A 14097-nucleotide genomic window follows, 5' to 3' on the forward strand; every position below is an offset into this window, starting at 1 on the left:
ATAAGTGCAGAAGAAACAAGCCACTGAAAAGCAAAGCACTGTGGATGCAGTTTTAGTGCAGGACAGACAGTTTAGCTCTCTGAAACCCTATTAGGAAATGCCATATTAGGCCCCAGCCTGGCAAGAACAGAGTTTAAAATTTATTTTGCTGCCCTGAGACCCATACAGATGAATTGTTTCAATCCCAAAGGTAGCGTGAAGCACTTATTCTCCCTTCTCTCTCCACATAAGGGCACAAGGCCCTTTTATTCCCCAGGTGGGAGGATGCCAGGCTGCAGGCCAAGCAGGAGGTTGCTCAGGCCCAGGGGCTCAGTGATGAGTGTCACAGGCTGACCAGCAAGGCAGCAAAGCAGGCTACAAATAAACAAAGGTGCCGAGCCAAGCTGGGTGCAGGCAGCCAGGAGCCATGAGCTGTCACATCTGAGAGATCCTCTTGGGCTTCCCCAGCCTAAACATTGTATGAAGCAGGGATCAAGGGTCACCAACTGTCAAAACACACCCCAGGTCACACAGGGCTCCCGTGAGGACACTAAGCAGACGGCAAAGGCAGAGTTCACGGGCTGCACTCCTGAGTGCACACCACCAATAGTAACTCTGCACTTAAAAAGCAACAGGCTTTTTCTCCTGACTCTCCCTGATTTTTACAAGTTAGCTCAGAGCATGAGTTTTACAAGATCAATGCACATTTGCAATTAAACTATTCTAAAAGGCTTTTTTCTTTCTTTCTTTCTTTTTTCTTTTTTTTTTAATGGAGGGAAACAGCCACCATGCTTTGAACTGTCAGACTTGTCCAGCAGCAAACTCCAAAGCACCAAGTGGTTTCATAAACCCAAAGGTTCATAAATCTCCTTAAAGTTTTCAATTTCAAAAAAGGGCTTGTTTTCTTTGTGATTATTTTTCAGTTTTTCTCCCTCCCTCCCCCTTCTTTCCTGCCTTTGGGCAGATGTCCTGCCAGCAGCCTCTCAAGCTTGCCACCCCAGCTCCTGCTCTCACTGCTGGGTTCCAGCTGCCCATTCACCAGTGGGCTCTGGGCATGGCTTCATCCCTCTGAGGAATCACCAAGAAAGGGGCTGCAAGAGGAAAGAGGATTCCATTTTTAAGCATTGCCTGTTGCACAGCACCAGAGAGCACAAAGAGTTCAAACATTCAACAAATCTGTTCTTCCTACTGCTTATGCCTTTAAAATCATCATCATTAAGGCATGATAACAGAATCACAGAATGGCCCAGGTTGGAAGGGACATCAAAGATCAACAAGCCGCAACTCCCCTGCCACAGGCAAGGCCACCAACCTCCCCATTTAATACTAGACCAGGCTGCCCAGGACCTGATCCAATCCGGCCCTGAACACCTCCAGGGACAGAGCATCCGCAACCTCTCTGGGCAGCCTGTTCCAGCACCTCACCACTCTCTCAGTAAAGAACTTCCCCCTGATATCCAACCCAAATCTTGCCTCCCTCAATTTAAAACCATTTCCCCTTGTCCTGCTGTTATCTACCCTTGTAAAGAGTTGACTCCCCTCCTGTTTGTGTATGCTCCCTTTAGGTACTGGAAGGCTGCAATTAGGTCACCCCACAGCTTTCTTTTCTCCAGGCTGAACAATCCCGGCTCCCTCAGCCTGTCTTTGTAGGGGAGGTGCTCCAGCTCCCTGATCATCTTTGTGGCCCTCCTCTGGATCCTCTACAACAGCTCTCTGTCTTTCTTGTACTGGGGGCTCCATACCTGGACACAGTACTCCAGATGGGACCTCTCAAGAGCAGAGAGGAACAATCACCTCCCTGTCCCTGCTGGCCACCCCTCTTCAGATGAAGCCTGGGATACCATTTGCTTTCCAAGCTGCAAGAGCACACTGCTGGCTCATGTTTGGTTTTTCATCCATCAGGACCCCCAGGTCCTTCTCTGCAGGGCTACTCTCAAGGACTGCTCCTTCTAGTCTGTATAAATGCCGGATAGCCATTTGTCTGCTCCATCTGCAACCCAAGGGCTGCGTACAAGTTTACAGGGACAAGCTCTTCTTGCAGTCAGATACTGCTGACACCATTCTGTTTGCATACTGAGATTTACCCTTGCATGTATATGGTGGAGCACATGAGCAGTACACTTCCAAGAAGCTCCAAACCTTGTAGAATTTCTGTGATGGGAGAAGAAAAGCTCTGCTGTATGCAGTCCTCCTCAAATACTAAAAGAATCCAGCAAAAAATGCTGGATACTGCTTGTTTAGATAGAAGAATTGGTCATAGAATTATGCCCCTATTCTTTGTTTCCTAATTATACCTCTAAAATGCAGCTTATATTCACATGTATCAAATCATACAATCACAAATGCCCTCAGGCTGGAAAGGCCTCAGAGGTCACCTAGCCAAACCTCTGATGACAGCCAGCTCCCTCTGCTTTTTGCTTTCCCCCCAGCAAGGTAGCACAGTTACTGAAACAGCTGTGAAACTGCTAACACACCTGCTTTGCCTAAATCATACAGATGGGAGCTGTCAGCCCATTACTCCATTCTTTTTCAGACACAGCATCTCAACAGGGGCACACATATGGCTCTATGGAGACTGCTCACACAATGATGTTGCTGGTCTGGGTGAGGGCATACTACTAAGTCCCCAGCTGCTTGATGAGCAAGGGTGTTGTCCAGTCAGATTCAGTACAGAGATTGCACTAGGTCTCCTTAAACATTAGTTAATTATAACATTCCTGCAAAGACCTTGGATAAGTATCACTCATTTTTACTGATGAAGCTAATGAGGTTAAAAAGTTGGGGAATGTGACGAAGGCCACACAGCAAGCCTGGCCTAGTGTCAAAACTGGGATTACACAGCATAGGCTTGGGCTAACTGCTCCAGCCCTTCTGTGGCTCAGATTATTAAACTGCCCACCTTGGAAGCCTGAGTTGCTTGAGCTGATGAGGGTCCAGGTACACAAGGCTGAGTGAAGCAGCAGTTTATATATCAGCAAGTTACCCAAGCATTTGCTGCAAGTCCTTCAGTTGGGAAATATTTTTTCCTCTGGAACAAGTGTTCCTTACTTCTTGTTGGGACTTTCTTCTACCCTCCTTCATCCCGTGTCTTTCTTTTTCCACCACACATATATAAACATACACATGCTTTGCCTGAATATCAAATAAAATCATCAGTTTGCTTTTTAAAGAGAAACAAAAAGTTCTTCATTCTCTCTCATTTTTTTATGCTGTTGCAACTTCATTTGATGTAGTCCCATGTGCAGACCCTCCAATAATAATGACTAAAGCCATTTTCCCTTTTATCCTACAGGCTACTTAGGAACTACGTAGAACTGCAACCACAGTTATCCAGGCAGCTCCCACTGCACACGTGTTAATATTTACTAAACCTCCTGATTCATTAAATATATTTCTAATTCCTAAGAGGTTTATTAATATTCCTCTGTGGTATCTTCATATCGATTATAATTTCAAAATTCTCCACTGGAGATCAATGTGTATCCACTAAATTAAGTGCCAGTTGATGAAAACACTTTGTTTTCTGCAGCCATTGAAGTAATAAAGAGATCCTATCTCTCCTCACTCAGTGGGTGAGGAGAACTCCAGAGCTGACAGATTCTGTGTTGTACTGCAATAAAAGTAACAGGAGAGTAAAATTTGATTGTTAGCTAGTTAGCAACAGTAAATGCTGAATGTAAAATCTTACAGCATAGTGGTCAGTGTGACAAAGTGGTCAGTGTGACATTATTTTCTGCAATAGCTCCTGCAAAACTTGGATCCAGTCTTCTCTTAACTTTGGAATGTTAAGAATATTGCTCTCTTGACCTGGTGTCCCTGAGAATTATGGACCTTGTTGAGCAATAACCATCTAAGGCTGAACAAGATAGGTGTATTTGGAGTTTTCAGGCAGAAGGCAATACTGTCATGACCCAGTTGAAACTATAGACTCCTCCGTGGTAACAGAATCCATGCTTCAGCTGCCAAAGTGATGCCTGACAAGCAGATTACTGTGGGTTTGTTTTTGCTTAGACACTTCTAAGGAAAATCGACAGAAACATTTTTTCTTCCTGTCCCTTCGACTGGCCATGCTCCAGGGTGACTGCTGTCACTATGTGGGTTTGGAAGTTAGGGTCCATGGCTGTGCCACTATCTTACATACCTCTCTCTCAGATTGTCCTTAACACTATTTGAAAAATATTCTTTGGATTCATATGCAGCAAGCCAGTTCTCTCCTAAGCTAGAAAGTTCTCTAACAGAATATCACACCAATATTTTGTGCTGTTTCTTTTATGTAGCTGAAATTATCTATTTTTTATATTTTCAGCCACAATTAAACTCATTAGTCCTATCTACAAAGGAGTCCCTTGTCAGTCTACCACATGTTCTGATAAAACACCTGGGTAGGATCTCAGACCTGACAGAAAGCAAGCTGGATCTTGGTAGAACAAGGTTTGGCTATGGGATTCATTTTTTCCAGAGTCATCCAGCTAACCTACAGAGATGACACCCTGTGGGAATTATATATGCCTTCTCTTTTTGATGAAGCCTATTCCAACAATTTCAGAGCAGCCTGTGGCAAACATCTTCAGTGGAATGTGGCATGTAATTCTTATCTTGCCAAGAAAATATAACCACTACTACTCATAAAGATTTGTTTGACTTACAGCATTTTTCAGAGTTATTAGCAGTGAGATAGATAACTATTCTCAATTTTGCCAGATCACTACATGAATATTGCTTAGATTAAAAAAACAAGATAAGGCAATACAGTTGCTAAATGTTTAAAATTCTGAATTAAAATCACAAATGTTTTTTTTTTGTTTGTTTTGTTTGTTTGTTTGTTTGTTTTAAGTAGGCTTCACCAAAGAAACAAATATATTTCAGGTTCTTCAATAGTTGATCAAAGTGACAGGAAAGTGATTTCCCCATTAGTTGCTATGTTCACACAGACAATGTTCATTAGCACCTCACTGAGATTATAAATGTGACAGTAAAAAAACATTTATCTACTTGTAATTCTCTTTAGCATTTATTTGCCAAGCCCAGTGTCATTCAAAACAGTAGGTTTTGCTACCATGTCAAGTCAAGGACTTGAAAATTGGTTCCTTCCTAAGGTGTACAGGAGTGTGCTTTAGAAGGGGAGCTGTAGCCAAGCTGCATTCCCCAGCTTCTGCTAAGTCAGTATCATAGCCAGACTTTACAAAAGACTGTGGCATTTTTCTGACGCTGACCTTAGGATCACACATCCTAACTGTATCATGACCTACTGAACAACCTGGCCAAGTTCACCTGCAAATGTGCTAAGATCAGCTGATATTCTATTAGCACAAAATACAACACAAAAGCAACAAAAGATCAATTGATGGGGGTGAGAGATGGTAGGTAACTCATTTCACTCTTTCAGTAGAACCTTGCTCTGTCAAAAGCATTACAAATCATTACATGGAATGATCCGCTAATATTGCCTATACCTTTCACTGAATCTGACAGCCATAATATGGAGTAAGCCTCTGAACTCTGTGTGCATGCAAACATCCTCCCCAGTAGGGAATTTTTCTACATATGCATATAGCTAGATGTGTCTGTGCAATAAATCAGTGGACTGATCTAGACCATTTTTCCAGAAGTACATACAATCATTATACCTTGATACATGCAGGTAAGGTGGCAGTCTGGTGGATTTGGGGGGGGCTAACAATAATTGTCTTGCAGCAGAAAGTACAGTGCTTGTCATGTTGTTCCACAGCAGGAATAGGAAAGAATGTATATGGAGAAAGGAAAACCAAATCCTTTAAAAATGAAATAAGGTTGTATGATCTGTAGATTACTGTGCAGGATTTGAGAGAGATGTAGAACTGAGCATTTGTTTTACGTGCAGTTTATGCACACAGCCTTTGTGTTTGGATATAACAAAGTCATACTCCATTAAGGCTACAGTTTCAGTTCCCCAAAGTATTAGAAGATATAACGCTAAAACTCTTCTTGCAGAAATAGCAACATATGCAGTATTGATTTTATCACAAACCTCTACAACTAGTTCTACAATCTCTTAGATTTATCACAAAACATAAACACTAGGGCCATCTCCCTACAGAAAACACAACAAATAGAATAACTACCAGTATATTTTTCAGGTGGCATTTCTGCCATCTAGGGACTTTTTTTCCCACTGTCATTTTAAGGTAAGTATGTATAATGTGGTGTAGGACAAGGTTTTCAGAAGAGATAGACAGGGAAAGAGGGGCAGGGGAATTGTCCTCTATGTTAAGAAGTAGATTCTCAAGAGATGCCTCTGTAAAACAGCCATAATCTGATTAAGAGTCTGTGGGTAAAAATCGGGGACCAAATCAACAGAAGACATCTGGTGAGTGGGATCTATTACAGGTCACCTGATCAAGGGGGTCCTGTAGATAAACCTTTCTTGCTCCACCTTCAAGAAGCATCGCACTCACAGGCCCTCATCCTGATGGGAGATTTCAACGACCTGGACATCTGCAGGGAAAGTAACAAGGTGAATTGAGAGGAATCCAGGAGACTCTTGGAGTTCACTGAGAAGACCTTCCTGGTCCAGGTATTAGACAAACTGATCAGAGGTGAAACATCAGTGCACCTGGTGCTCACCAATGCAGATCAGGTCATTAAAGAATTTAAGATAGAGTCAGTCTGGGATGTAATGATCATGCCCTGGTTGAGTTAATTATCTATAGAAATATGGGCTTGATAAAAAGTGAGGTCATGTATATCTTTATTCAGAAGCTAGAAGTCCTCTGAATGTTGTTAAGAAAAAGACCTTTAGACTAACAAGATGTCTCCAGAAAACTGTCACTGGAGAACACTGAATGCTATCACAGGCCTCTCAGATAGGATCCTTTTACTCTTCTTTAAAACAATCAATCAATCAAACAAACAAACAAACAATAAACTTGCAGATTTCATTTCAGAAGATGAAAAACTATTTGAAATTCTCATTGGATTTCAAGGATTTTTGTTGTCCTTTTTTCCCCCTGTAGGGGACATGTAAGAACAGTCAGTTAATGCTGTTGTGTTCACAGGCTTTGAAGATTCTTCACCTATAGCTCAGTGAGAACAGTTAACAGCTCTATCTCACATTTTGATTTTATGGGATTAATGAAGTCTTTATTAAACAAAATACCGACCCACAGTTTCTATTATTGTCCATGCAGGTACAAAATCTTAACACTTGTCTATACGTGGCACAGAGTAAAATTGGAGCACAGAAAAATTTACAAAGCATTTTATCTTTCCATTCTTCTTGTGATCATCAATATTTTTAATAAGAAAATGGATTTCTTTCGACCACTACTAATTAAAATGAAACTATTTAAAAGAAAAAAAAAAAAAAAAAAGTAGCAGAGAGATTTCTGGCATGTATCTGACCATGCAGGAAAGATTTTATGGAAGATAAATTGACTACCAGAGGAAGAAGAACTGCAGGATTCATCTGCATATGTACTCAAGAGCCCTAGCAGTAAAATACAATGCAATCTGATGCCACAGTTTCTTGCAGAACATTTTGTAAGCCAGCAAGTTTTTTTTCCAGGGCTATAAGGCAGAAAAGAAACTAAAAAACTGAGAGCTTCTATTCTACAATCAACTTTAATTGTAGCCTGTTTCTCCATCTCCTACATGAGATACTTTTTATTGTAAGATTTATAGAAATATTACAAATTAAAACTTAACATGATTGCACCTCTGACAACAAATGACATTTTGATATTTTTAATACAAACACCTCCTCTGCCAAATGCCATTTTTAAAAAAATTCAGCAGATTTATAAGTTTAAGAAAGGTGACAGGATACCTGCTCAGAAAAGCAGAATTTTTTGTGGAAAATTTGTGGCAGATTGTTGGGTTTCGTTTATAATGGAAAGAATGTCATGGTCTGAATAAAACTTCAGTTCTTTAGTAAGAATCACATCTAATCTATTTTAATGTCAAAAAAGTCAACTACTTCTATCAAACATATTCAGTTTTATGAAGGATTCAAACCAGTTACATTTTTTTTTTTTACTGTGGACAATTGAATTTTTGTGGCATCTATGGGGTAGGATAGTTTTTGTATGTTTTATGGGTATTAAGCCAGGCACTCTTGAAATATGCCAAGCTTTGAAACCAGAGCCAAAACAGAAATGCCATAAGGAGAAAGTGATGCAAAGATTGTTTTTCATTCTTCTCTCTCCTATGTGGTGTTTTTGTTTTGTATTTTTTCAGTAATGATATTGAAGACTTCTCCCCTTAGGCAGAGTGGTGTTTAAAGTAGTTCAAACAATAATATTATAACAGCACTTCAAAAAGCTATAGTAAATACATAGATTACAATGAGGAAAAAAAAAAAAAAAAAGACATCAGGGATGATTATGTGTAAGCTGCCAAGTAGCACATCTTCTCCCATGCATTCACATTTAATGAACATGGAACATGCTGCACTGAATGGCATTAATGAAAAACAAGAGCAAGAAAGGCAACCTTATCATAGAATCGTGGAATATCCTGAGCTGGAAGAGAGCCACAAGCATCACCGAGTCCAGCTCTTGGCTCCACATAGGACCACCCACAATTCAAACTCTGTGTCTGCAAGCACTGTGCAAATGCTTCTGGAACTCCAGCAGCTTGGGACTGTGACCCCACTGCCCTGGGGAGCCTGTTCCAAGTTTCAGACACCCTTTGGGGAAGAATCTTTTCCCAGTTCCCAATCTGATCCTAGCCTTATACAGCTCCATGTCATTCCCAGAGAGCAGAAATCAGCCCTGCCCCTCTGCTCCCCTCATGAGGAGCTGTAGGCCTCCATGTGAACTCCTCTCAGCCTCCTCCTCTTTGCCAGACTGAACAAACCAAGGGACCTCAACAGCTCTTCATACGTCTTGCCCTCTAGACTCTTTGCTATCTTTGTAGCCCTCCTTTGGACTAATACTTCCATATCCCTCTTATATTGTGGCACCTAAACTGCACCCTGCCCTTGAGGTAAGGCCACACCAGCAAAGTGGGACAATGCCTTCCCTCGCCTAGCTGGGGTGCACTGGGCCTGATGCACCCCAGTGTGTGGTTGGCCCTTTGGACTGCCAGGGCACAGTTCTGACTCATATTCAACTTGCCATCAGCCAGCCCTTTTCTGTGGGGCTGCTTTTCAGCTTCATCTCTTAATCTGTAGAAATATCCAAGGGATCCCTGACCAAGATGTAGCATCTGGCACTCACTCTTGTTAAATGTTTTGTGGCTAGTGATTTCCCAGCCCCCTAATTGGTCAAGATCTCTCTGCATGGAATCTCTACCCTGAGGGACTCAACAGCTCTCAATTTAGTGTCCTCTGCAAACTTATTATACCTTCAAGTCCCATATCCAGGTCATTTATGAAAACAATAATCTGTGTCCAGTTCTTAGCTACACAGCTTTTTTTTTTTTTTAAAAAAAAAAAAAGGTGGGGGGGGATAGTCAAAAGACAATCCAAGGATAGTCAAAAGACAATCCTGGTGAGGGCTACAAAGATGATAAAGGGCCTGGAGCACTATCTCCTTTATGAGGAAAGGCTGAGAGACCTGGGCCTGTTCAGCCTGGAGATGAGAAGGCTTAGAGATGGTCAGTGGTCAATGTTTATGAATATCTTAAATGTGAAAGTCAAATGGATGGATCTAGGCTCTTTTCAGTGGTGTGAAGTGACAGGACAAGGGGCAATGGGCACAAACTAGGACACAGGAAGTTCCACACGAACATGCAAAAGATTTTTACTGTGAGGGTGACAGAGCACTGGAAGAAGCTGTCCAGAGTGGTTGTGGAGTGTCCTCAGGAGATATCCAGAATCTACCTGGACACTTCCCTGCTCAATCCACTGTAGGGAACCGGCTTTAGCAGGGGGGTGGGATTCCATGATCTCCAGGGTTCCCTTCCAACCCCTATGATTCTAAGATTCTATAATTAAGGAGAACTGGTCCTAAAATGGAGATCTCTGGAACCCCACCAGGGACCAGTCACCAGTCTGATGCAACCCAGCCTTGAATTTACCTATCATAGAATCATAGAATGGCCCGGGTTGGAAGGGACATCAAAGATCAACAAGCCGCAACTCCCCTGCCACAGGCAAGGCCACCAACCTCCCCATTTAATACTAGACCAGGCTGCCCAGGACCTGATCCAATCCAGCCTTGAACACCTCCAGGGACAGAGCATCCGCAACCTCTCTGGGCAGCCTGTTCCAGCACCTCACCACTCTCTCAGTAAAGAACTTCCCCCTGATATCCAACCTAAATCTTGCCTCCCTCAGTTTAAAACCATTTACCCTTGTAAAGAGTTGACTCCCCTCCTGTTTGTGTATGCTCCCTTTAGGTACTGGAAGGCTGCAATTAGGTCACCCCACAGCTTTCTTTTCTCCAGGCTGAACAATCCCGGCTCCCTCAGCCTGTCTTTGTAGGGGAGGTGCTCCAGCTCCCTGATAATCTTTGTGGCCCTCCTCTGGACCCTCTACAACAGCTCTGTCTTTCTTGTATTGAGGGCCCAATTGGGGGCCCAATACCTCCTTTTGTCTACACAAAATCAATGCCTAGTATAACACACTTCAAAGTATACCTGATGTTATTCCTCTTGTTCAGTCATGAAACTATATTTTGTCAGCGATTTGTGATAACTAGGCAGTTCTGGTGATGACAGTGCCATGACATTTCCATGATGACTGTGCCCTTAGCTTTGTAAATCGCAGAAGTTCAGGTTACAGACTGAGGACTTAGGAAATGAGTAAGAAATCTCTAAAGGAGAAAAGCTGTGATTAGATGCAAATATATTCATTAGAGAAGAGATTGAACAGAAACGCATCTTCCATTTTTTAATGAATTTTTAAACACAGAAATGTACTGAAGGTGTGCAATTTAATGTATTTGACCTTTTAAGGAGTTGTTAGCAGTGTTTGCTAGCAAAGGTTTTCATGACTGTATTTTTTTTCTGTTTAAAAATGTTTACTTCAAACAACTTTTCAGATGTATAGGATTTTTTACTAACAATCATTTCTTTCTTCTTTGCTGCCATTATTGTCTGCAAACATAGCTACTGTTTGTGAGTATTAAAGACATAAGAGAACAGTACCATACACCGTGGGATAGCTGCCAGCCTCTGCACAGAACACATGGACTGTACCTGCTGTAAACATCTGTACATATTTCTACACATCTTTCATCTTATAGGACACGTTTCTTTTTAATACCTTGGAATATACAGTCACAGAATAACCCCTCTCATTTTTCTTCCCCTAAGAAATCATTTAAGCTTTGTGAAGAATTTGGATGCCTTTTACCAAAGCAATTTCATCTGTTTTCCAAGAATTAATTAATAGCCTGTGTTTAATAAATATGACAAGCTTAATTAAAATATCTGCAAAATGCATTGAATTGATAAAATAATTATAGTGAGACACTGAACAAGAATTTAAGCTCCAAATTTCCTATAGATCACAAGATTCCTGCTACATATATACCTCATCCCTTCAATTAAACTATATGTATATGTTTATTTTTATGTATTTGTTTTAGAGATGGTAACAAGAAAATGAAGAGAAGAAACTTAATTAGATTTTGGAATCAGTAAGAGAAACACCTGATGTCGAATATTTCCCTAAATATGAAGTATGAACTTAAGGTCACATTTTTTCCGTATTGCCTCTATCCCATTATGAAATTGAGAATTTCAAGTAGCAATATGCGTTCCTCCTTCTGATAAGAGCACAGCTAAAACTGAAATCCTCTCAAAGAAGCAAGAATGTTAGTGTTCCCCTCTGCCTGATTTTAGCTAATATCTTTTCCATTCTCCCAACCGCACAAATTTTTCTACTCACTTTTCCTCTTCTCTCAGTCTTTACATATATATCAGAAATTATCTGACCAAAGAGTACTTAATATAGGAAGAACAACAATCTTTAGGAAATGAAGTAATTATTCTAAAACTCAGAACAAAATCTCCATGTGCTATTTCAAGATACTATCAAACACTACATTCTAGAACAAAAGCATATTTACCACAATCCTTGAAAATACTTACCTACTGAAATATGCTCGAAACCTCTATGCACACTTCACTGCTCTTTCCAGTGTATTAGTAATTAAAAAAAAAAAAAAAAATCCTCTTACTTTTACAGACACTAGTTCTCAAAGCAGTTAAGAAAATGTTTTTTCAGTGGTGCATTTATCCATAGAATTAAAAATATGCAAATAAACTGGGTTCTTCTTTCCCCTGTTTCCCACTTGTTAGCAGTAAAAACCACAGCTTCCTGATGGCAATTTCACTCTTTAATACTTTTTATTTAAAAATGTGTTATACAAATATAATTCTTAAAACAATACCAATAAGTACCTAGTCCACTAGTAAGTTCCACTGTGGCATGCCTAAGTAAACTCTTGAAACTTGTTCTACTTTATACTAAAGAATGCAATCAGTTGAAATCAGGATTTTATGCAAAATATCTCACTGATCATAGCCAAATGTAGTCATTAAAAATGAATTAAGAGACAAAACCAAATTTATGGGAAAATAAGCAAAATGTACAAACTCCAATCACTCATCTTCCTTTTTTGGAGTTATGTTCAGTATGTCTCAGAAAGAAGCATACTTCTTCCTGTATCTAAGACAGATCATTAAAGTGACGTTCTTATAGCAGTAAATGCATCCTATGGGTCAAAATGTGCAAATACTTAAATTATTGTAAAACTTCATTTGGAAAGGACTATAACTTACAACTTTGGAAATCAATCTAACTGTGGCCAAGTGTATAAATACACCATCACAAAATGAGAACAGGACTGAAATTGGACAGAAGAAGCCAGCACAACTTCTCAGATCCTCAAATGTACAGGAATGGTCCAAGGAGTCCATTCAAAATATTTTCCCATTAATTTGTCTTTATTCTTAAAATCAATAGTGGTTTTTTTAGCTCTGAAAAAGGCAAACAGCACAAGCTCACTCTACCATTTCAGATTTATACAAAAATATTTGTAGAATAACTTTGTAATAGATGTCAGATATTATCATACATAGGATCATAGAATCACCAAGGTTGGAAAGGACCTCCAAGACCATCCAGTCCAAACATCCACTTACCACCAATATTTCCCTATCAAACCACGTTGCTTAGTACCATATCTAAATGTTACTTGAACTCCTTCAGGGATGGTGACCCTACAACTGCTGTAGGCAGCCTGATCCAGTGCCTGACCACCCTTTCAGAGAAGAAATTTTTCCTAATATCCGACCTGAACCTCCTCTGGCACAACATGAGGCCATTCCCTCTCGTTCTATTGCTAATTACACAGCAGAAAAGGACAACTCACACTTTACCACAATCTCCTTTCAGATAGTTGTAGAGACCAAAAAGGCCTCCTCTGAGCCTCCTCTCCTCCAGACTAAACAAGCCCCATTCCTTCAGTCCCTTCTCATAAGACTTGTGCTCCAGAGCACTCACCAGCTTCACTGCCCTTTTCATCTTTCACCAATCAAATAAATCTGGTATCAAGTACCAAGCTAGCAAAAGTATCATAACACAGTCTCTAGAAAATTCAGCTAGTGACATAATGCAGTTATGTGTGATCCAGATCAAACTTACAGTGCCAGAAATACTGTGGGCCTCCAGCACAAGGAAATGGACCAGTTGAAGAGGATTCAGAGGAAGGTGCAAGGATGGTTAGAAAGCTGAAGAACTTCTGTGGAGACAGACTAAGGGAATTGGGGTTGTTAAGGCCAGAGAAGAGAGGGCTTTGGGGGCACTTCAAAGTAACAAAGGGAGGCATGCAAGAAAACTGGAAAAGGATTCTTTGTCATAGCACAAAGAGTAGTATTAACTCAAATTGGTTGGGATTAGATTACATAACAGGAGGAAATTTTTCACTAGGAGAATGGAAAGATACTAAAACATGTTGTACAGAGAAGCTGTGGATACCCCATCCCTGGAGGTGTTCAAGGCTAAGTTGAATGGGGCCCTGGGCAGCCTGATAAGTGGATAACAACTCTGCATGGCAGGAAGGTGTTGGAAGTAGATGGTCTGTAAGGTTCCTTGCAATGCAAAATGTTCTGTAATTCTGTGATAGATTATTTGACAACATACATATAAAACATAAGTAAATGCAGAGCCACACACTGCAAACAACA

At 40.6% G+C, this 14097-nt stretch overlaps 1 long non-coding RNA gene across 39 annotated transcripts in view; it reads right to left on the reverse strand.

The window, feature by feature from the left end:
• LOC124417794 overlaps positions 1-14097 on the reverse strand; it is a 320851-nt gene that overhangs the window by 5422 nt on the left and 301332 nt on the right. For 2 of the 39 annotated variants that reach the window (XR_006936181.1, XR_006936150.1), the window contains one exon: positions 6351-6453. The exons of the other annotated variants lie outside the window; for them this stretch is intronic. This is a non-coding gene — a long non-coding RNA (uncharacterized LOC124417794). The remainder of the gene's footprint in view (positions 1-6350; positions 6454-14097) is intronic. 39 annotated transcript variants of the gene reach the window in all.

Source organism: Gallus gallus, chromosome 2 (assembly GCF_016699485.2).
Source record: "Gallus gallus isolate bGalGal1 chromosome 2, bGalGal1.mat.broiler.GRCg7b, whole genome shotgun sequence".
NCBI classification, from domain to species: domain Eukaryota; kingdom Metazoa; phylum Chordata; class Aves; order Galliformes; family Phasianidae; genus Gallus; species Gallus gallus.